Source organism: Pygocentrus nattereri, chromosome 7, assembly GCF_015220715.1.
Source record: "Pygocentrus nattereri isolate fPygNat1 chromosome 7, fPygNat1.pri, whole genome shotgun sequence".
NCBI lineage: Eukaryota > Metazoa > Chordata > Actinopteri > Characiformes > Serrasalmidae > Pygocentrus > Pygocentrus nattereri.
The window spans coordinates 35,613,653-35,635,017 of record NC_051217.1 but is presented as its reverse complement, the minus strand read 5'-3'; the positions used below and the strand labels follow the sequence as shown (position 1 = coordinate 35,635,017).

Here is a 21,365-nt window from a genome sequence, read left to right as displayed (position 1 = left end):
AATAAACTACAACTGGTTTCTGGTGGATTTTAGAGGGTGGGCTTAATGACTTAGATTTAATGACTTTACAGTGGTGGTGATAGGAACCAGACGTCCTGATGTCTACAATGCAAATATAGTCAGTTTATTTACTATCCAAAATGACCAGTAGACATACACATGCTTTTCGAGTTTATATGTATGTATATAAAATTTCATTGTCATTTGAGCTGCATCTTGATTTTGTACTTGTCCTCCTCTGACAGTGTCAGACTTTCTCAGAATCGCTGTATTTGAATTGGCATCTTATAAAGCTGCTATTAAAGTCTGCCTGTGGCTGCTGCTGACTTGCTAATTCATTAGCATTCGCTTGACCTTGAACTGGCCTTCATTTGGCAAGACACCAACTCGGCGTGGCCTTGCACTGCCCCAGCAGTGGCCTTGGTCTGAGCTGCTGTTGTGACAGAAGGAGTGGTGCGGTCAGCGTTTGGCTCATAACTGCTCAAGTCTTTAAGCTGATTACACTCTTTCACCCGGCGCTCATTGATAAGGGTGGATGAAGTGCAGTGGAGAGTTGGCTGAACAGCGCGAGTCACCAAGTGGGCTTCCTTTGCAGCACTGAGGCTGGACTTGTATTAGTCAGTGTTGTATGTTCTTCTTCCTTCCTCGCCTCTACCTCCTACTCCCATCCGCGCATTCTCTCTGACTCTGTCCTCTGGGTGAGCCGCCGGCCGGACAGTGCATTAATGGCTTCCCCTAACGTCTCACCTTTGACCTTACTGACTAAATTGGCTTTCTTTACAATAAGAATGATCAGTCCTCACTGCAGTACTTTTCCTCTGTTCTGTACTCGTCACTTTTCTTCTCCTCTAGGCTGTTCTTCTCTTTTCTTCACTTCTCTTCTCTTCACTTCTCTTCACTTCTCTCCTCTTCACTTCTCTTCTCTTCTCTTCTCATTACTTCTGTTCACTTCTCTTTTCTCCTCTTCTCTCTTCTTCTCTTCACTTCTCTTCACTTCTCTCCTCTTCACTTCTCTTCTCTTCACTTCTCTTCTCATTACTTCTCTTCTCATTACTTCTCTTCACTTCTCTTTTCTCCTCTTCTCTCCTCTTCTCTTCACTTCACTTCTCTTCTCTCCACTTCTCTTCTCTCCTCTTCTCTTCACTTCTCTTCTCTCCTCTTCTCTTCTCTTCATTTCTCTTCTCTTCTTTCCTCTTCTCTTCTCTTTGCTTCTCTTCTCTTTACTTCTCTTCACTTCTCTTCTCTCCTCTTCTCTTCACTTATCTTCTCTTCACTTGTCTTCTCTTCTTTCCTCTTCTCTTCTCTTTACTTCTCTTCTCTTTACTTTTCACTTCTCTCCTTTTCTCTTCTCTCCTCTTCTCTTCTCTCCTCTTCTCTTTACTTCTCTTCACTTCTCTTCTCTTCTTTTCTCTTCTCTTCGCTTCTCTTCACTTCTCTTCTCTTCTTTCCTCTTCTCTTCTCTTCGCTTCTCTTCTCTTTACTTCTCTTCACTTCTCTTCTCTTCACTCCTCTTCTCTTCACTTCTCTTCTTTCCTCTTCACTTCTCTTCTCTTCACTTCTCTCCTCTTCTTTCCTCTTCTCTTCTTTTCTTTCCTCTTCTCTTCTCTTCTCTTCTCTTTACTTCTCTTCTCTTTACTTCTCTTCACTTCTCTTCTCTCCTCTTCACTTCTCTCCCCTTCTCTTCACTTCTCTTCTCTTCTCTCCTCTTCACTTCTCTTCTCTTCACTTATCTTCTCTTCACTTGTCTTCTCTTCTTTCCTCTTCTCTTCTCTTTACTTCTCTTCTCTTTACTTTTCACTTCTCTCCTTTTCTCTTCTCTCCTCTTCTCTTCTCTCCTCTTCTCTTTACTTCTCTTCACTTCTCTTCTCTTCTTTTCTCTTCTCTTCGCTTCTCTTCACTTCTCTTCTCTTCTTTCCTCTTCTCTTCTCTTCGCTTCTCTTCTCTTTACTTCTCTTCACTTCTCTTCTCTTCACTCCTCTTCTCTTCACTTCTCTTCTTTCCTCTTCACTTCTCTTCCCTTCACTTCTCTTCACTTCTCTACACTTCTCTCCTCTTCACTTCTCTTCTGTTCACTTCTCTTCTCTTGTTTTCTTCTCTTCTCGTCTTCCTTTCTCTTCACTTATCTTCTCTTTACTTGTCTTCTCTTCTCTTCTTGTCTTCACTTCTCTTCACTTCTTCTCTTCTCTTCTCCTGTTTTCTTCTCTTCTCTTCTGTTGTTCTCTTCTCTTCTGTTGTTTTCCTTTTCTCTTGTTTTCTTCTCTTCTTTTCACTTCTCTTCCCTTTTTTTTCTTTTCTTCTCTTCTGTTTTCTTTTTCTTCTCTTCTCTTCTCATCTTCTCTTCACTTCTCTAGTTTTCTTCTCTTCTCTTCTGTTGTTTTCTTCTCTTCTTTTCACTTCACTTCTGTTGTTTTCTTTTTCGCTTCTGTTTTCTACTCTTCACTTCTCTTGTTCTCTTCTCTTCTCTTGTTTTCTTCTCTTCTTTTCACTTCTCTTCTGTTGTTTTCTTTTTCTCTTCTGTTTTCTTCTCTTCTTTTCACTTCTCTTGTTTTCTTCTCTTCTTTTCACTTCTCTTCTGTTGTTTTCTTTTTCTCTTCTGTTTTCTTCTCTTCTCTTGTTTTCTTCTCTTCTTTTCACTTCTCTTGTTTTCTTCTTTTCTCTTCTCTTTTTCTTCTCTTCTCGTCTACCCTTCTCTTCTCTTCTGTTTTTCCCATTTCTCCTATCTGTTGCCTTATCTGTTTTCTTCTGTTCTCTACTTGTTCTTCTCTTCTCCTCTTTTGTTCTCTTCTGTTTTAACTTCTCTTTTTTTCCTCTTAATTTCCTTTCTCTTTTCTTCTCATTTTTTCTTATCAGTTCTTATATTTTCATGCCTTTTAATGACTTTTTTCTTTAGTCGCTGTTTTTAAAAACGAAAAACACAATGTAATATGTGATTTACATCAAGAGTAGAGGAGAGAGAACATTCATTAGATGTTTATTAGTGGTAATATGACCGAATTATCGGAAAACCGAATTATTCAGAATGTGATCTACCTAATCAATCAGCTAAGACATATGCTGTTGTAGTTTTACTGGATATACGAGGCTGGCATGCAAAATACCTGCCTCAGTCATTCATACATTCCTGCCCAACTAGACTTGCGTATGTGGTTTTCTGACACTCTACAGAAGAAGGTTTGAATTCTGTAAGTTACCTTTGTTTACTTTTATAGATGTTTTATAGATAGCCTTAACAGCTCGACCCAGTGTGATGTGTGATGATTAGCATGCGTTCATTACTAGTACTAGACTTCACTTATACAGTCAGATTGCTGACATTCTAAAACCCTTTACATATGAAATGAACGAATCCCTCCACTGGTCTTATTTAAAGCCTATTTAAATAACTCCACTCCCTTTTCTCATGTCCTTGTTACCCTCTACCTGTAAGTCTAGTGTCTTTGGCTACTTTGACTTTCTCTTTCTCTCTTTCTTCTCTCAGACGCTCGACCTTTCCTGTCCTATCATCCATAATGGATCAGGCTAATTCCCTTCTAACGTTACTTACACGGGCTATTTCTGTTCAATTACAGCTCAGCGGACTTGTTCAGTACCAGTTTTTCGTCTGCCAGTTATGTATCGCTTAGCATAGCTGGCATGAAGAAGGAACACATAAACAGAGAGAGATAGAGAGAGAGACAGAGGCAAGCGGAAGAGAAGAGAGAGAGTTTAATGCAAGACCACAAGTTCAGTCCATAAAAATAAGCCAGAACAACAGCCCGAGCTGGGCCGGGTCTGCTTGTTTGTCTTGTGGTTTCAATCATTGATTTTAAAGGCTGAGTTTCCTCAGCAGTGTGGTTGGTGCTGTGTTGTGGTGTAGTGGTGGAGGGGAGGGGTTTGGGGGTTGGTGGGGGGTTGGGGAGGTTTCGGGGTCTGGGTTTGAAGGGGTCAATTCCACACCACCGCTGTCTGTATTTTCCCAGAGATCTCAGAAGCTAACTAGGGCTGAATGATTTGGGAAAATATCTTAATAGTGATTTTTCTTATCAGTATTGTGTCTGTGATTTAAATTGCAAAGGCTGTCTGTGAACTGAAGCCCACATCCACTTTTTCTAGTTTAGACTTGAACATGCCAGGCTACCCGTTGTTGTGATGCCACAGCATATGTTTTTGGTTGCTTCTGCTCTTTTGCTGCCCTGTTGCGGCTCCACAGAAGAACTAGATTTGTAGGTAAAAAAAAAAAAATCCTTCTTTACAGTAAAATAAAGCTCTGATGATTTTTATAACACCGTTTTAATGGTAAATGGTCATAAATGCTAGAATGTATAATGTATAATATGTATAATATTCAACAGCTTTTAACCCTGAAGGTTGGCGCACCATAACAACGCAGACAACAGTCACACCTAGCTAGGAGCTCACGAAAATGTGCATCTATAATTGAGAGACGAATGGAGTATTTGTATTTATAATCAATCCAGCTGATTTGTGATATGCTTAATCTGCAACCAGAAACTCAAACACTGAAAAGTTGCAAAGCTGAAGGCAGATTCTCTTTCAAATTGCCCTGTTCCACCTTAACTGGAGCAGCACTTACATTCTGGCAGCTCAGTCACCATTTAAGGTGGAACGGGAAAATTCAAACTAGAAGCTGGTGAAGATTAAGTGACCCTTATTAATCCCACAGCAGGGAAATTTCACCTCCGCATTTAACCCATCCGTGAAGTGAAACACCACATACACACTAGTGAGCACACACACACACTAGGGGGCAGTGAGCACACTTGCCCGGAGCGGTGGGCAGCCCAATACGCAGCGCCCGGGGAGCAGTTGGGGGTTAGGTGTCTTGCTCAAGGACACCTCAGTCATGTGCTGTTGGCTCTGGGGATCGAACCGGCGACCATCCGGTCACGAGGCTGGATCCCTAACCTCCAGCCCATGACTGCCCCAAATGATGACGAAAAATGACGGAATGAGAAGTGACTTCAGCCTCGTGAAACATCCAACTTTGAGAGACATTTTACAACTACTACAAACTATTCCATTTTTACGGAAAAACGTTTCCTGCTGGAGATGCAAGGAAAGCAGCTATAGCTGAGCTGAAGCTTAAAGCAGAGCAAAGTTAGTCTGCATTTTTGATCATATCCTATTTTTTTATCCTGTGCTACTACATCAGCACATATTTACAGCCAAGATGGTAAAACAGACATAAAATATTGTGGCTTTCAAGATTTTTGATGAAATGACAAAATGGTTCTTCTGAACATTTGGGTTGCGACCACTTGTCTAACTCATTTACATACAGCTTAAAATCTCTGCTATTAGGCTAAAGTTCCCTAAGTAAGGCAATACTGTTAATAATGTAGGCTGTAATTAAAATTGTAGCTCTTGCGATTTGAAAATTGCACTTTTTAAATTGCAATTTCGAAATAAAAATGATTAATCTTTCAGCCCTAGACCTAACCCTTAAAAATGTAGTTATTACATTCCTTTACCTCGGCTGTTCAGATGTACTTATGTAATTACATATCATCACTGTCACAAAAAAACCTTTCACCTCAGTTTTGGTCATAAATGAAAAACGTGTTACCCTTTGAATTCTGTTAAATGTCGTGCTGAATGGACCAATAGAAATTACTTACTACTGAGTTCCCAATTGCCTCTGAAAGCATCAACAGCACAGAAACTGTGTGTCAGGAGCTTCATGAAATGGCTTTCCATGGCTGAGCAGCTCCAGCAATTCCAGTGAAGGGTGAAGTTAATGTTACAGCACACAAAGACATTTTAGACAATTATATGCTTCCAACTTTGTGGCAACAGTGTGTTGAGGACCCTTTCCAGGTCCAGCATGACTGAGCCCTAGTGCACAAAGCAGCTCCATATAGACGTGGTTAAACGAGTTTGGTGTGGAGGAACTTCGCTGGCCTGGAGAGCCCTGACCTCATCCCCAGCAAACACCTTTACAATGAATTGGAATATGGATTGCAAGCCAGGCCTGCTCGTGCAACATCAGTGCCCAATATCATAAACGTCATGAATTCCCGCAGACACATTTTGGAATGAGATGTCCAGCAAGCTCATACAGGTGTGATCCCAGGTGTCCACATACTTTTGGCCTCATAGTGTAACTTGGTTCCTTCACTCTAGCCTAGCAAGCTAGTTAGTGACCTAATCAACAACGACACAACTAGCAACAAAAGGACGTCCACCACAGTTCTCTCAATGCAAAACTTCAGTTCAAGTTCATTAATCTTACAGTTGGACTTATTACCTCACTGAGGCTGGCCTAGTCAAGGGCACATTTCTGCTAAAAAATCGCCTCATTATCCCGTCCCCCAGGGCCAGGTAGGTGCTCCATGCTTCCAAGTTGTGAGGTGAAGCTAGCAAGGTCATGGTAAAAACAGCGCTGAAACAGGGGGCCGCTCTCTCCATTCCTACTGTCTGTTTGAGAGGAATCATGCAGCCGTGCAGCCCTCGGGCAGAGGAATCCTTTAAAAATGGCTCGGCGCCTGGCGGGACACTAATGGGTTACTGTGATCTGCTCTTCACAGTTCCAATTGTTTCTTTGTTAGCGTCCTGAACGCAGAGTCGCTCAGTCTTGCTTTTATTACTGCTGTCTGGGAGCGTTTTATGACCTCTGCAGCGAGGCTGGATGTCTATTCATAAGCAGAGGATCACAATAAGGGCGAGAAAGCTGATATTATGTTTATAATTATGGTCGCATTGAGTCGTAATAACGTTTTCAATAAAGTCCAAAGCCGGCTGGGGCTTTGGTGGGGAAGAGGGAAATTATGTGATGTAGGCCAGCTTTCCTGTGCAGGGCTGTGTGTGTCTCTAAGAGGGCTCAGTGTTGTGTGTGTGTGTGTGTGTGTGTGTGTGTGTGTGTGTGTGTGTGTGTGTGTGTGTGTGCGTGTGTGTTTGTACACATAAACACACACATATGCACAGAGGTGGATAAAGTTGCTTAAACCCATACTTAACTACAGGTATTGTTACCACGGTGAAATAATTACTTATGTGAAAGTACCTTTCCAAAAAGTAAAAATCCCATCCTAACCTATTTACCAGGAATTTGACATTATATGTGATCAAAATGGCTTGGAAAAAGTTGGGAAAAGTACAGATTTGTACTTTTTGTGTCTTTGTATTTGTAGATGTATCAAGATGTATCCCTCCCCCTGACTGTGATTGGTTTGAATCACTCTGTTGTTTGTCTAAACTCTACCTGGCTATAATCGGTCCTAATCACTGCCTTGCTTATTCTGAGACCTCCCCTTGACTATAGTTGTTTCTAATCACCTTGTCACTTTCTCTGAGACCTTCCCCTTGGTTCCAATCACAGTCTTATTCATTCTGATTACTCCCACTGAATGCAGTCGGTTCTTTTTAGTCCCACAACGGGGAAATTTCACCTCCGCATTTAACCCATCCGTGAAGTGAAACACCACATACATACTAGTGAGCACACACTAGGGGTCATTGAGCAGCCCTATCCGCAGCACCTGGGGAGCAGTTCAGGGTTAGGTGCCTTGCCCAAAGAACACCTCAGTCATGTACTGTCGGCTCTGGGATCAAACCGGCGACCTTCTGGTCACAAGGCCAGTTCCCTAACCTCCAGCCCATGACTGCCCCACAATGTTGTTTCTTCTGATCCCTCCATCTGACTGTAATTGGTCCTAATCACTGCCTTGGTTATTCTGAGACCTCCCCTTGACTATAGTTGTTCCTAATTACCTTGTCACTTGTTCTAAGACCTTTCCCTGACTGTGATTGGTTCCAATCACAGTCCCATTCATTCTGATCCATCCCACTGCAGTTGGTTCTAATCGCAATGCTGTTTGTTGTGATCCCTCCACCAGACTACAGTTGATACTAACCATTGCACCATTTGTTCTTATCCCTCCTCCTGACTGTGATTGGTCCATGTCACATCACTGTATCAGCATTGAAATTATACTGCTGGCTTAACACTGTACTACTGTACTATGTAATTGCATTTGAATGATATATCAATGATATGACAATGATAGCTGTAGCCTTTCTGATTTCAGTATACACAGCTCGCATATTCACATCTGACACACACAGTGGTCAACAGGCCATGTGACTCCATCACTCATTCACAAAAGCGCAGGCACTTCAACATCAGAGTTTCTTTATCCTTCTCTTGAAATTTACATTAAACCCTGCTTGCTCTTTGATGGCATGTGTACATATTGTGTGGTTACGTTTGGATTGGGATTCTTTCAGACACACCTTTGTGAAAGCCTGCACCTTACTGCATGTCGGTGTGTATAAAGGGTGGGGGGGTCGGCGAGTGTGAGAAAATTCAGCTGGAGAAAACCAATCCGGTTCAGTTTCAGGGCAGGGCCGAGGGGCGGGCTGGCCCGAGAGAGAGAGAGAGAGCGAGAGAGAGAGAGAGATTTCTATGAGCCGGTGAACTGAAAGAGCCACATTATCTGCCCATCTTTGTGTGGTGGTTTTTGGGGGGAGTGTCCCATAGTCCCAGGTGGGCCACGAACAGACGAACCCAGTTATTATGAGGAAAGCTGAGACCCTCTCTCTCTCTCTCTCTCTCTCTCTCTCTCTCTCTCTGTCTCTCTCTCTCTCTCTCTCTTTCTGTCTCTCTCTCTATTTCAATCACACACACCCCAATACACTAAAGAGATTAGTAGAAAAACTACCAAGAAAATGAGAGAGTGTTAAAGTTATAGTTTGGCAAATAATCAAATGTACAGTTTCCTCATTACCGCCGACATTTTCTGTCTGAAGATTGCTTTTTTTCGTTTTGCACTAGAGCTACAGGCACAAAAAAATATTGCAAGTATGGAAATTTATTCAATTGCGGTTAGTGTAGAACATGAGCTGTGACTGAGCGCATTAGTTAGTGCATCACAAAGCTTTTACCAGTGAACTGTAGCCGTCCTCTCACTAAACATGAACGTTCTACGGTTTTACTGTTTGGTTTTTAACCCTTTCAGCCGGAGAAAAGAAGTGAAACTTGCCAGACCAGCACTGTAAATAAGAATTAGATTACTGTGGGAACAAAACCAACAGAACCAAAATCACCAAATATGGTAACAAGAAAATAAAAACATTCTTAACTTGTAGACCCAGCCCCATTTCACCCCTTGCCCCTACCACTTAGCCCTTAGCCCTCTGTTTTATGACTTCACAGTGGCAAGTAGTAGAAGCTATTTGAGGGAGAGGGAAATGCTAAAGTAAGAAAGGAAAAGCAATAAGGAAAACCTGAAGACACAACAGAGCATAAAATGACATAAAATGACCAAAAATGACCACATCACAGTTTGGCAAAAGCTCAAATGTACACAGTTTTCCTCTTAACATGTCTAGGGGTAGGGTGTCCCGATTCTCCATTACATAATATGATAATCATTGTATTTAATACTGTTTCAATGTATTATGGTTGTTTTCTTCATAACAAGCATATCGTATGTTAATAGTAATAGTATGTTACTATAGTACGCTAATAGTATGCTAACATCTCGGTAGCTAGCTAGCTAAATTTCCCGTTCCACCTTAAATAGACCAACAGTACTTGAAGCACCAGAATGAAGCGAAAGTAGTGTCTGCTGCACCATTTTAAGGTGGAATGGGAACATTCGAGTGAAGAGCTGCCTAGTTGCTGACTTCAGCCTCATATCATTGAAGAATTAGTGGTGGGAGCGGAACTTTACCCTCCTCTGCTATCACTGCAGACGGGCCAGGTCGCCTACAGAACAGAGCTAGGAGCTGTTAATGAAGGAATGCTCTTTTTATTTGAGGGGCCCATTTCATAGAGATTTCATCCACTATCCTGCAACTCAGTTCCAAAGGGGCAAGGTACCACTCGAACACAAGGGGCAGGGGTGAAAATAAGGAACGGGATTAAGCTGTAATGGAAGTTAATGTAACTATTTTTCTTTAAGGAATTTTTTTATTGCCCCATGAAATTTTAACACAACATTAATTATGCAAAAAAGTCACCAAAAAAAATACCCTTATGACATGGAAAACTTTTTTCCCTATTTCCGCAATCTGCTCACCTTCCTCCTGATCCCTCTCTCTCTATGTTCATTCATTAAAGTTTTCGCTGAGGATAGATAGCAGGCCCTGAGAGCAGCCCAGGGCCATTCCGTGATGACAGACTAGACCTAAACAGCCATCCCCAATGAAGTCATCCCTCTTTCTTTCTACTGTTTGGATGACAGAAGAGAAAAAGAGAAAGGATGAAAACTGATAAATGCGGCCGATAAATGCCTTGGGGACAGCAAATGTGTGAGAGAGAGAGACGTTGCTTCCCGTTTGGTGTGGTCTAGTGTGGTTGGACTTAGTGTGTTTGTTTAAAGTCTCTCAGGCTGTAGGCTTTCAGCCATTAAGATGAATAAGGGTCAGGTTGCTTTTAGCCTGGAGGGGAAAACAAAGGTCAATGGGTGACCTGGGCACAAGGGTGAGACTAATACTCACACAAACTCACCACTCACTCACTCACTCACTCACTCACTCTCTTTCTCTCTTTCTTTCTCTTGGATCATTATTCTCAATTACCTTGGGACATTATTCTCAATTACCTTCCTGCACCAGTATAGCAGTGAGTCAAGCCCAAAACAGATCAAGTTCCATTTTCTCTCTGAATGGCTGTGAACGGCAGTGGAGGTGTCCATCATTCCTTTGCTTTGGCTTATTTAGTCCGGCTTCTGTTTTATAGTGGGAATTTTAAGGGAAAACTTCAGTGTTTTTCAGCACTACGAAAAAATCTGTAAACCTGTTGATTCCAAATACACTTATGATCGAAGTCTGTGGGCTGTTGATACATTTTGGGCCAGCAAGTTTTCTGGTCTTTTGCTAATCACAGGAAAATGGCTCCAAATTATTGTCTGTGGTAATCAACTGTGTGCTGCAAATGCTGTTATGAGCAGGTTGAAAAATGCCAGATTATTATGCTGAGTTGCTGACTCCTTGGAGCCCCGCTCGGCAATGGAGACTCCCAGTTACTTATGATAGGAACCTAAGGACAGGTGCTGATGGTAAGTGTGTTTTGGGCCAGCAAGGTGTCTTTTCACAGGAAAATATCTCAAAATGTTTGTACATAATCGACTGTACACTAGAGGTGTTGCAAATTGAGATTAGATTGGATTATCCCGGATTATTGATTTAAAAGGCATTTCAGTCCATTGGGAACTTTCCTTCACTTTTAATAAAAGCCTTTCGGGAAGAGATGATAAGTTTTTGTCGGGCCAAAATGTTTTCTGTTCTTTCACTGAGCACAGGAAAATGTTTCAGAATTACTGTGGTAATCTAGGAGATGATACAGATGCTTCAAATAGAGATTAAATAGAGATCGCTGAGTTTCAGGCCAACATGTTTTCTGTTTTTTCACTAAGCACATGAAAATGTCCCAAAATTATTGTACATAATAATTGACTGTGCACATGCTATGAATACAGATTAGCTTGAAAAATGCGGAGTATTCGTTTAAAGGATAGTTGGTCTGTTGATGGTGCTCAGCTTTGGGGACTTCCTTTCACTTTTAATAGATGCCTATGGGCAGTTGATTATAAGTGTGTTTTGGGCCAACATGGCTTCTTTTCATTCATTTTTCATTCTCAAAATCATGATACATGGTGCTTGACTTTGTGTTACTGGTGCTGCAAACAGAGGTTAGGTTGAAAAATGCCAGATTATTCTCTTAAAAGGAAGGTCAATAGATGGTGCTCAGGACTGGGCAGATCCCTTTACTGTCAAAAGAAGCCCATGAGTAATTACTGAGTTTCAGGCCTAGGAGTTGTCTGTTCTTTCACCAAGGACAGGAAATGTGTCATAACTACTGTCCACAGTAATTAACAGTATGTCACAGATGGTGTAAGTAGAGATTAGACTGAAAAATGTCAGCATTCTTCTAAAAGGCAGTTTAGTCTGTTGATGGGACTCAACGTTGGGGACATCCCTTCACTTTTAATAGACGTCTATGGGCGTTCACTGATTATACTCTCACCCAGCACTTTATAATACTCTCTCCTCTATTCTTCGTGGCATGGTGGAAACATTCCTTTGAGATTCTGGTCCATGTTGACATGATTGCATCGTGCAGTTCACGCAGATTTTTCAGGAGCACTTTCATGCTGCAAATCTCCCATCTACCACATCCCAAAGGTGTTCTACTGGATTCAGATACAGTGACTGGGAAGGCCATTAGAATACTGACCTTATTATCAAATTCTTGAGAGATTTGAGACAATGACGTTTGCTTTGTGAATTTTCAGGCTGGAAGTAGCCATTAGAAGATGGCTAAATTGCTAAATTGTGGCCATGAAGGTACGGACATGGTCAGCAACAATACTCAAATAAGCTCTGCCTTTCAAGCGATGACTAATTGGTGTTAAGGGCCCAAAGCATGGCAAGAAAGCATTCCCCATACCATTACACCACTCAAGTCAGGTTGGGTCCATTTATTCATGCTGTTGCCACCACATTCTGACCCTACCAACAGAGATTCATCCAGAGGGGCCCCATTTTTCCAGTCTTCAGCTATCTAGTTGGTAAACCTGTGCCCACTGCAGCCTTAGCTTTCTTGACTGACAGAAGTGGAACCCGACATGGTCTTCTGCTGTTGTAGCCCATCCACCTCAAGGTTCGACGTTGTTGTGTGTTCTGAGATGCTGTTCTGCTCACCACAATTGTACAAAGTGGTTATCTGACTTATGAACTAGTCTGGCCATTCTCCCCTGACGTCTTTCATCAACAAGGCGTTTCCATCCATAGAACTGCAGCTCACTGGATGTTTTTTCCTCTTTTGCAGCAGAGTAAACCCTAGAGACTGTTATGTATGAACATCCCTGAAGATCAGCAGTTACAGAAATACTTAAACCAGCCCACCTGGGACCAACAGTCATGCCACGGTCAAAAAAGACTTTTTCCCATACTGACTGATTGGCTGATTAGATAATTGCATGAACGAGTAGATGGATTTCTAATTAAGGTCTCAGTGAGTGTGAGTTTGTTTTGGGCCATCAGGTTTCCTTTTCTTTCACATCGAAAAAATGCCTCAAGATTACTGTCTATAATATTCAATTCCATGGTATAGGTGCTGCAAAGAGAGGTTAGAAAAATGCTGGATAATTCCTTTAAAGGGCAGTTCAGTCTGTTGATGGCGCTTAGCGTCAGGGACTTCCCATGTATAATGTTTAATGGAGTCCATTTCTGTCCTAGAATGATATTGGCCCTTGGGTTCTCAACACTAGCACCCTTTTGTGCATTTGGCCTTGTCACTCGTCCTCTTCTCCAAGCTTTTTATAACACTCCCTAGGTATATTACACTTCTGTAATCCTGCCTTTCTCCAGGGAGTGGGGGGGGGTTGGTGGGTTGTGGATGCTGCTAAGAATGGGCATGTTCAGACTTGATCCGAGGCCGCTGAGAAAAACCACAAAAGGTTGCCTCAAATAAATACATAAACACTTTTAGCGCTGGGTTAGAATTGGCTCTCTTTCAAAATATGTAGAGTTCAATAGACATAGAGTTCATTAAAGTGTGTTTGTTGACAAATCTGATTCCAATTACCGCCAGATTGTGTCTGAAGCTTGGCTAAAACAGTGGCAGCTATTTTAAAGGGCCCGAATCATGAAAAACTCCAGATTTTTTAAATAAAGGAGCCTGAAGTAATGTGCAAACATATCAGTATAAGTGTGTCACCAAGCACGTCCTGAAATGTGGATTAGAATTATCAGTTTTATGCAAATTCACCTTTGCCTCCCACTTTTTCTCTTCCTTCCTCACACTTTCTCACTCTCTGCTCTTGTGCTCTGATGCTAATTTTGGCTCATCAGCCTCAGAGGTCACAGATCAGGCTTCTCTGACCTGCTGTCCTCTCAGGTTCAGGGTATTTATTCATATCCACCTCCATTAACAATTCACAATGAGGAAATCAAGCAACCTGTGACCTACAGATATCTTGATGTACTTTTAGATGCAGCATTATCAAGTAATATTCATGCTGATTCATCTCCGACGTTCACCTCGTGGTGCAGTACTACGCTAGTACGCTAACACGTCTGATCTTTCTAAGAATTGTTAGACTAATTAGAGTAATCTTTATGGAAAGTGGTTCTATAACAGCTTATAGAACGAGCATGGAAAGACTAACTGAGGGCTGTGCTCAGTGACGGTAAACCATGTTACCGGAGTAAAAGCCCTGAGAGAGAGCAGAAGATAGATAAAGAGAATATGATTGTTCATTTAATCAATTCATTCTTCATATCAGGCTAAAGATCATTCTACTGAATTGGTTCAAAGTCAAAACACATTTCAGGCTTTAGCTGTCTTAGGCTTTAGACTAAAATCCTTTTGCTTTGAGTGACTCTATATCTTAATTATGTTTATTTTATTAAGAGAAATGATAAAACAGTCTATTTTGACACTACCGAAGCTTTACCGAATGTTTCGGTTGGGACAGTTTTACCTCATTTTGAGCAGAACTCAAACCGGTAGCCAGTACACGACTAGAAAACACAGCTGTGAACAGTTGCACACACATAAAATATATAATATTTTTATTAAAACAATTATGTTTCGACAGTGACAATTCTTAATGTTTCACACTGACCTTCAGACTTTGGGGTGCATTTACTTACAATCAATGGGATCTAACCCTATGGGGCCACGAGGGACAGGGATGCAGTCTCACTTCCTGCTCTAAAATGCAGAGGCATGGTTAAAAAGGCTCTGCCTATGGAATAAATCTTTGTGTCATGACATGATAAGATGAATGAAGCTTTTTATTTACATATTTAACTCATTGTAAATCATTGTGAAATGATTCTCTCTTCAAAAGTAAGAATCTAAAAGAAAAACCTTGGAAAAAAAAAATATTATAAAAACTTGCTTAACTATGTTTGAGCAGTCTGGAAATGTTCTATATTGCACAAAGCACATAGTTATAATATCTCACGAATAATTCTATAAATTACTGACCACAACTTCTGCGAGTACTGGGACTTATATTTGCATAGGATTAATTTCTCCTAGCACGTCTAACAATGCAGTTGCATTGTACAGCCCTGCATTTGCTTGCCTAAAAGTAGATAAAGAGAAGCAAGTTAAACAACTGAGATAGAAATATTAGACTTGGTCGTGTATTTATTAAGGAAAATGATTAAAGATTACAGATCTGTGAGCAGCAAAATTACATATTATTGCCAAAGTATTCGCTTATCTGCCTTCACACACATATGAACTTGAGTGACATTCCATTCTTAATTCTTAGGGTTTAATATGATGTCGGCCCACCCTTTGCAGCTATAACAGCTTCGACTCTTCAGGGAAGGGTTTCCACAAGGTTTAGGAGTGTGTTCATGGGAGTTTCTGACCATATTTCCAGCAGCGTATTTGTGAGGTCAGAACATGAAATTGTCCAAAATCTCTTGGTCTGCTAAAGCACTAAGAGTTCCTTTCACTGGAACTAAGGGGCCGAGCCTAACTCCTGAAAAAACAGCCCCACACCATAATCCCCCCTCCACCAAACTTTACACTTGGCGCAAACGCCAAACCCAGACTGCCAGTTGGAGAAGCGTTCTTTGCATTACGCTTGGTGATGTAAGGCTTGGATGCAGCTGCTCGGCCATGGAAACCCATTCCATGAAGCTCTTTATACTGCTCTTGAGCTCATCTGAAGGCCACATGAAGTTTGGAGGTCTGTAGCGATTGACTCTGCAGATGTTGGCAACCTCTGTGCACTACGCGCCTCAGCATTCGTTGACCCTACTCTGTCATTTTATGTGGCCTACCACTTCGTGGCTGAGTTGCTGTCGTTCCCACTCGCTTCCACTTTGTTATAATACCACTGACAGTTGACTGTGGAATATTTAGTAGTGAGTAAATTACACAGTTGGCATCCTATCACGGTACTACGCTGGAATTCACGGAGCTCCTGAAAGCAACCCATTCTTTCACAAATGTTTAGAGAAGCAGTCTGCATGCCTAAGTGCTTGGTTTTATACACCTGTGGCCATGGAAGTGATTGGAACACCTGAATTCAATGATTTGAATGGGTGAGTGAATATATTTGGCATTATAGTGTATGTGAAAGTTTGCTTTCAGTATCTAATGCAACTCTCTTGTGCAGCAACAGCAACTAAACATTTCCAGTAACTGTTGAGCTCATTCCTCCTTACAAAACAGCTTTAGCTCTTATGTTGGTGGATTTCTTCCCATGAACTGCTGCTTCAGGTCCTTCCACAACATTTCTATAGGGTTAAGGTCAGGACTTTGACTCGGCCTTTGACTCCAAAACACTAACTTTACTCTTCTTTAACCATTCTGGTCGGTAGGGTTGTTGTCTTGTTGCATGACGCATGTTCTCTTGAATTTCAGCTCACAGACAGATGTCCTGATATTTTCCTTTAGAATTTGCTGGTAGTATTCAGAGTTCATTGTTCCATCAATGATGGTAAGCCGTTCTGGCCCAGATGTAGCAAACCATGATACTACCACCACCATGTTCCACAGATGGGATACGGTTTATTATGCTGGAATGCAGTGTTTTCCCTTCTCATTTAAATCAAAAAGATCTATTTTGGTATTAAAGATCCCTGACTCTATTTTCAGTTTCAAATTAGCTTCTTACCATAATGGTTAACTTACCCTTTCCACTCACAAATAATTTTTCTCAATAATTAATGACCAGGTTTAATATTTTTGTCACTGTGCATGCTGTGGTGTGATGGTACGACAGTGTAAGGACAGACTGGTTTGAACAAGGCAATTAAGCAATAATCTACATTATGGAGATGCGGTTCCTTAGTGTGATTAACTATGGAGAAGAATTCGTGCTAAATTGAAAAGTGGAAAAACGTGAAGTGCAACGCACACATGACACTACTTTTCCATAGTGACATGCAGAGCATGTGCCAAAATGAAAAACAAACCCTCTGTTACATTGTTTTCACTTCACATGACCTCTTGACTGAAAACAATGCATGAGGATTTACATTAGAAAAACAACCTACTGAATTTATGTTAGAATTGAATTACAATCCACTTTGTCAGAAAATGAAGGCCTGACTCTACTGATTTCCACTGTTCAGTACTTTAAACTGATCCTCATTAAATGCAACCATAACAGTGAAATGCAATGGATTACTTTCTACAGGTGACATGCAGAATAGATTAAATGACCTTTATTAGCCCCACAATGGGGAAACTTCACCTCCGCAATCTAACTCATCCATGCAGTGAAACACCACATACACAATAGTGAAGACACACACTAGAGGGCAGTGAGCACACTTACCTAGAGTGGTGGGCAGCCCTATCCACAGCACCGAGGGAGGAGTTGGGGGTTATGTGTCTTGCTCAAGGGCACTTCGGTCACATACATGTCATCTCATGGGATCGAACCAGAAACCTTCATGTCACAAGGCTGGTTCCCTAACCTACAGCCCACGACTGCCCGTATGTGCCGAAATGAAAAAGAAATCTCTGAATCTCAGAATTTCCTTTGCACAGACTTATATAATAATCTTGTAATAGTCAAAATCTCAAGAAATACTAGACATATGGACTAGACTTAAGATCACTTCACTTGTCATTTTTTGCTGTGCAGGTAATTGCGCCAGTCGGGAGCTCAGAGTTAATTTAAAATATGCATCCAGGGGGCCCATTCCTGTCTCTTGCCTAGAGCCCAAGAATCACTTAATCCACCCCTGGCAATTATTATATTGTTTTATCCACCTCAGGGTCAGAGCTCTGACTCAAAATGACTGGAGCAGACACATTGTGGAAACAGCAACACCAAAAAACTACGTGGTGAACAGAACATTATACCTTCAAACAGCCTCAGTCGGTTTTGCTGTTTATATATGACGGGATTTTAGGGCCACTGTTAATAAAAATAAAAATAGTAGACTTCGAGAATAAAGTCATAATGTTAAAAAAGTTGTAGAATTCCGATATTAAAGTGGCAGTAATAACAGAAAAGGCTGCAATATTGTCGCCAAAGGCTTTGCAAAGTGAAGGCAGCACCTCCTCGTGTTAAATGAGGGGCACTGAGATGGTTGAGTTATACGTTCATATCGATTCACCCATAAAGAAACACTCAGTCTCCCGGTCTCTCCTGCTCATCAGCACCAGCCTGTTATTAGTATAAGAAACGGCTGAGCAGGGAACAAAGAGCCAGACCGACTCGGAGGAAACTGTCTGTCTGTGTTGTTGAAGGAGAATCTCAGGCAGGGTCGTTTACGTGGCTATCGGAGCTACATCTCCACACCATTCAAAGAGGGCGTGGAGTTTCCCAGACAGAGAGAATGATGATCAAAATGATCCACAAAGAGACAGGAGTGAGTGGAACTTTTTTCTCGAAATATTACAACTTTACTTATTAAATCTACTATTTTTATTTTTAATAACAGTGGCTGGTCCTAAAACAATGTTGTAGTTTATATGATTGGTTTGGCAAAAAAATCTGTTTTACACAGTCTTCCCTTTACCCCAGATACAGTCACTCAGCCAAGCCTTGTTTAGCTTGAGCTATGAGACTGATAAACAATACAAGTCAATAGTCACCCAAATCTTTTTCAGTAAGTACATCCTCAAAACTTCCTGTTCAAACTGCACGCAGGCCTTCATTAAGGTTGCGCAGCCTGGTCAATGTGGTATGACTTACCGTATAGCTGAACGTTGCCCGCAGTCCCTTTAGATAAAGCCGAAACCCGCCTTCCTTTCACAGGCACGTGCATCAAGCGGACATATGAATTCATGACTGAATGATAAGATATGTTTGTAAACAGAAACAGAAATTGTGAATCTATTTAAACATCCATATGTCAGTGTGATGCGCCTGCATGCACAGGGGAGTCAGAACATGGCACGGCACCTGTTGTCTAAAGTGGCTACGCGCCACATTCAGCTACACAGTGACGTGTTTTAGTTCACAGTAAGCTAGCCAGTGTGCTAAACCACATCCACCAGTCTGTGCAGCCTAAATAATGAGGTGGATGCAGTTTGGACAGGTTGAGAGGCGTTAAGCGGATGTACTTACAGTATTTATAGATTTGGGTGACTATTGAGTCCTAGTGTTAGCGACGTTAGTCTCGTAGCTCTAGCACTAAACTAAAGAAGTGAGATATGGACACCGAACATGTCTTGGCTGATCGACTATATCTGGGTAAGTGGAAAACTGTAAACTTGATCTTTTCCTGAGGCTCAGGCTTTTTGGACAGGTATATCATATAGTCACAAGTATATAATTACAGTCGTACAGTGTATATGTTGAATGCTGGGTGGAGTGTAATGTTACGGCCTATTAGAGATGGTGTAAGGTGTTTCAGGTATGTCATATTTTGTGAACTTGTAAAAAAGTGCTGTGACGCAACTCATATTCCCTCGGAATCTGGCAGTAAAGATTGCGTCATATTCAGTCTCATGTTCAGCTAAACGCTGAAATAAAGCTGCCACATTTTTAGCCTGTAAGCTGTGTGTTTTCTTTCTGTAGGTCATCTGGCAGTTTGTTAAATCACATAAAGTGACAAAGTGTGTGTGCGTGTGAGTTTGTATGTGTGTTCGTATATGTGTGTGTGTGTGTGTGTGTGTGTGTGTGTGTGCAAGTGTGAACTTGTGTGGTTGTGTGTGCATGTGTGTGTGTGTGTGTGTGTGTGTGTGTGTGTGTGTGTGTGTGTGTGGACAGACTGTAAGTTGATGCCGCTCAAATCTATTGTGTTGGATTCTGGAAAGTTCTGCTGCTCAGTTACCTGAACATTCCTGCTGCCTGGGAACCAGAGACACTCTCACTTTACACACGCACACACAGAGAGAGAGAGAGAGAGAAAGAGAAAGAGAGAGAGAGAGAAAGAGAAAGAGAGAGAGTGAGAGAGAGAGAGAGAGAGAAACTGGGGGAGAGAACAGGTAAAAGTGTGAGAGAGAGAAAGAGACAAAAGGGGAATAGTGAGAGAGGGGTGAGAGAATGAGTCAGAGCAGCAGAGAGTGCAGAGGAGAGAGGGTTCAAGAAAGAGAGAGAGAGAATGGGGGTGGTGGCAGAAAGACAGAGAGAGATAGAGACTAGGAGAGAACAAGAGTAAGAGAATGGGAGAAGGTGTGAAAGAGAGAGACGGGGGGGTAGAGAAACAGAGGGTTTGGAAGATGGTATGAGAGAGAGAAAAGAGAGAGAAAGGGAAAGAAAGTGAAAGTGAAGGAGACAGAGGATGGGAGACGGTGAGAGAGAAAGGGACACAGAGAGAGAACAAGAGAGACAATGGGAGATGTGTGAGAGAGGGAGAACAAGAGAGGGTGTGAGAAAGAGATAGAAAGGTAAAGAGACAGGGCCAGGAAAAAGAGGGAGAAAGGGAAATAGAGTGAAAGAGAGAAGGAGGGAGAGAGAGAGAGTGGGAGAGAGTGCAGAAGGGAGAGAGAGAGACATATAGAGAGACAGAGAAAGCATATTTAAATAAGGCATATTTGATTTGAGAACGGGAAGCAGAGTGAAAGAGAGGTGGGGGGGGGCGGGGGGTGGGGGGTTGGGGGGGGTCGTAAGGCTAAAAATCTCCCTCATACTTTCACATGAACTGCATACCTGTGCAATCACGCAGGAGCAGGACTCTCTCCGGGAGCTTTATTGGAGCGACAACTGAAGCCACATTACAGCGTAGAGTTTGTTAATTGTTAAGCTTGAAGATCAAACCTAGTCTAATTGGCTGTTTGGAGCACTTTATTGTCCCAACAGGCAGCAGGTCCAGCACTTTGTTCCTTGTTTTTTCCTTGTACTGTTGTGAAAATCACCTGCAGCTATATGTCACGCAAATATGTGGCTCGTCACTTTGGATTTCAGTCACAGTCAGACATGTATCTTCAGCTCCCTGAAGTAATCAATCATTATTATTAATATTAACCCATTAATATGCGTCTCTTCGTCTTTCTCTCGCTTTTATTGCTCTTGTTGTGCCCAGACGTACTGTATCTCACATCTCTAGAAGGACCTTCTTCTGTACACATGCATATCATTTACGCTGATTGTGCTTGTCACACCAGACAGCAGGCAGATGAAGTTAATTCCATTAAGGTTCTGTCTCGTGTTTAGTGGAGATAAGTTAATAACCCGGGGACGGTCCGTGTTCAGGGACAGTCGCACTTTAATGATTTCATTTGTGTGCAAATTGGATTGAAATAAGAGTTTCTATAATAAGGGAGAAAAGGGGAGAGGAGGGCGAGACTGCTTTCATCACCTTGATGTAAAAAGGTGATGACAACTGAGGCTCGGAATACTGCTGGGGTGGGGGTTAGCTGTGTTTTACTGTCTTTGTGGGGACTTAACCTCTTGCACGTATTGATTAGGATGTGTAAAGCATTACGTGTTCCTCAGTAACACCTTCTCTCCAGTTCTCAACCTAATAATTCTGACTGATTT

The 21,365-nt window shown here is 41.8% G+C and overlaps 1 protein-coding gene across 3 annotated transcripts in view; it reads left to right on the top strand.

Annotated features, from left to right (window-relative positions):
- Positions 1 to 21,365, top strand: part of LOC108429874 (protein jagged-1b) — a 102,358-nt gene that overhangs the window by 16,829 nt on the left and 64,164 nt on the right. The window lies entirely within an intron of this gene.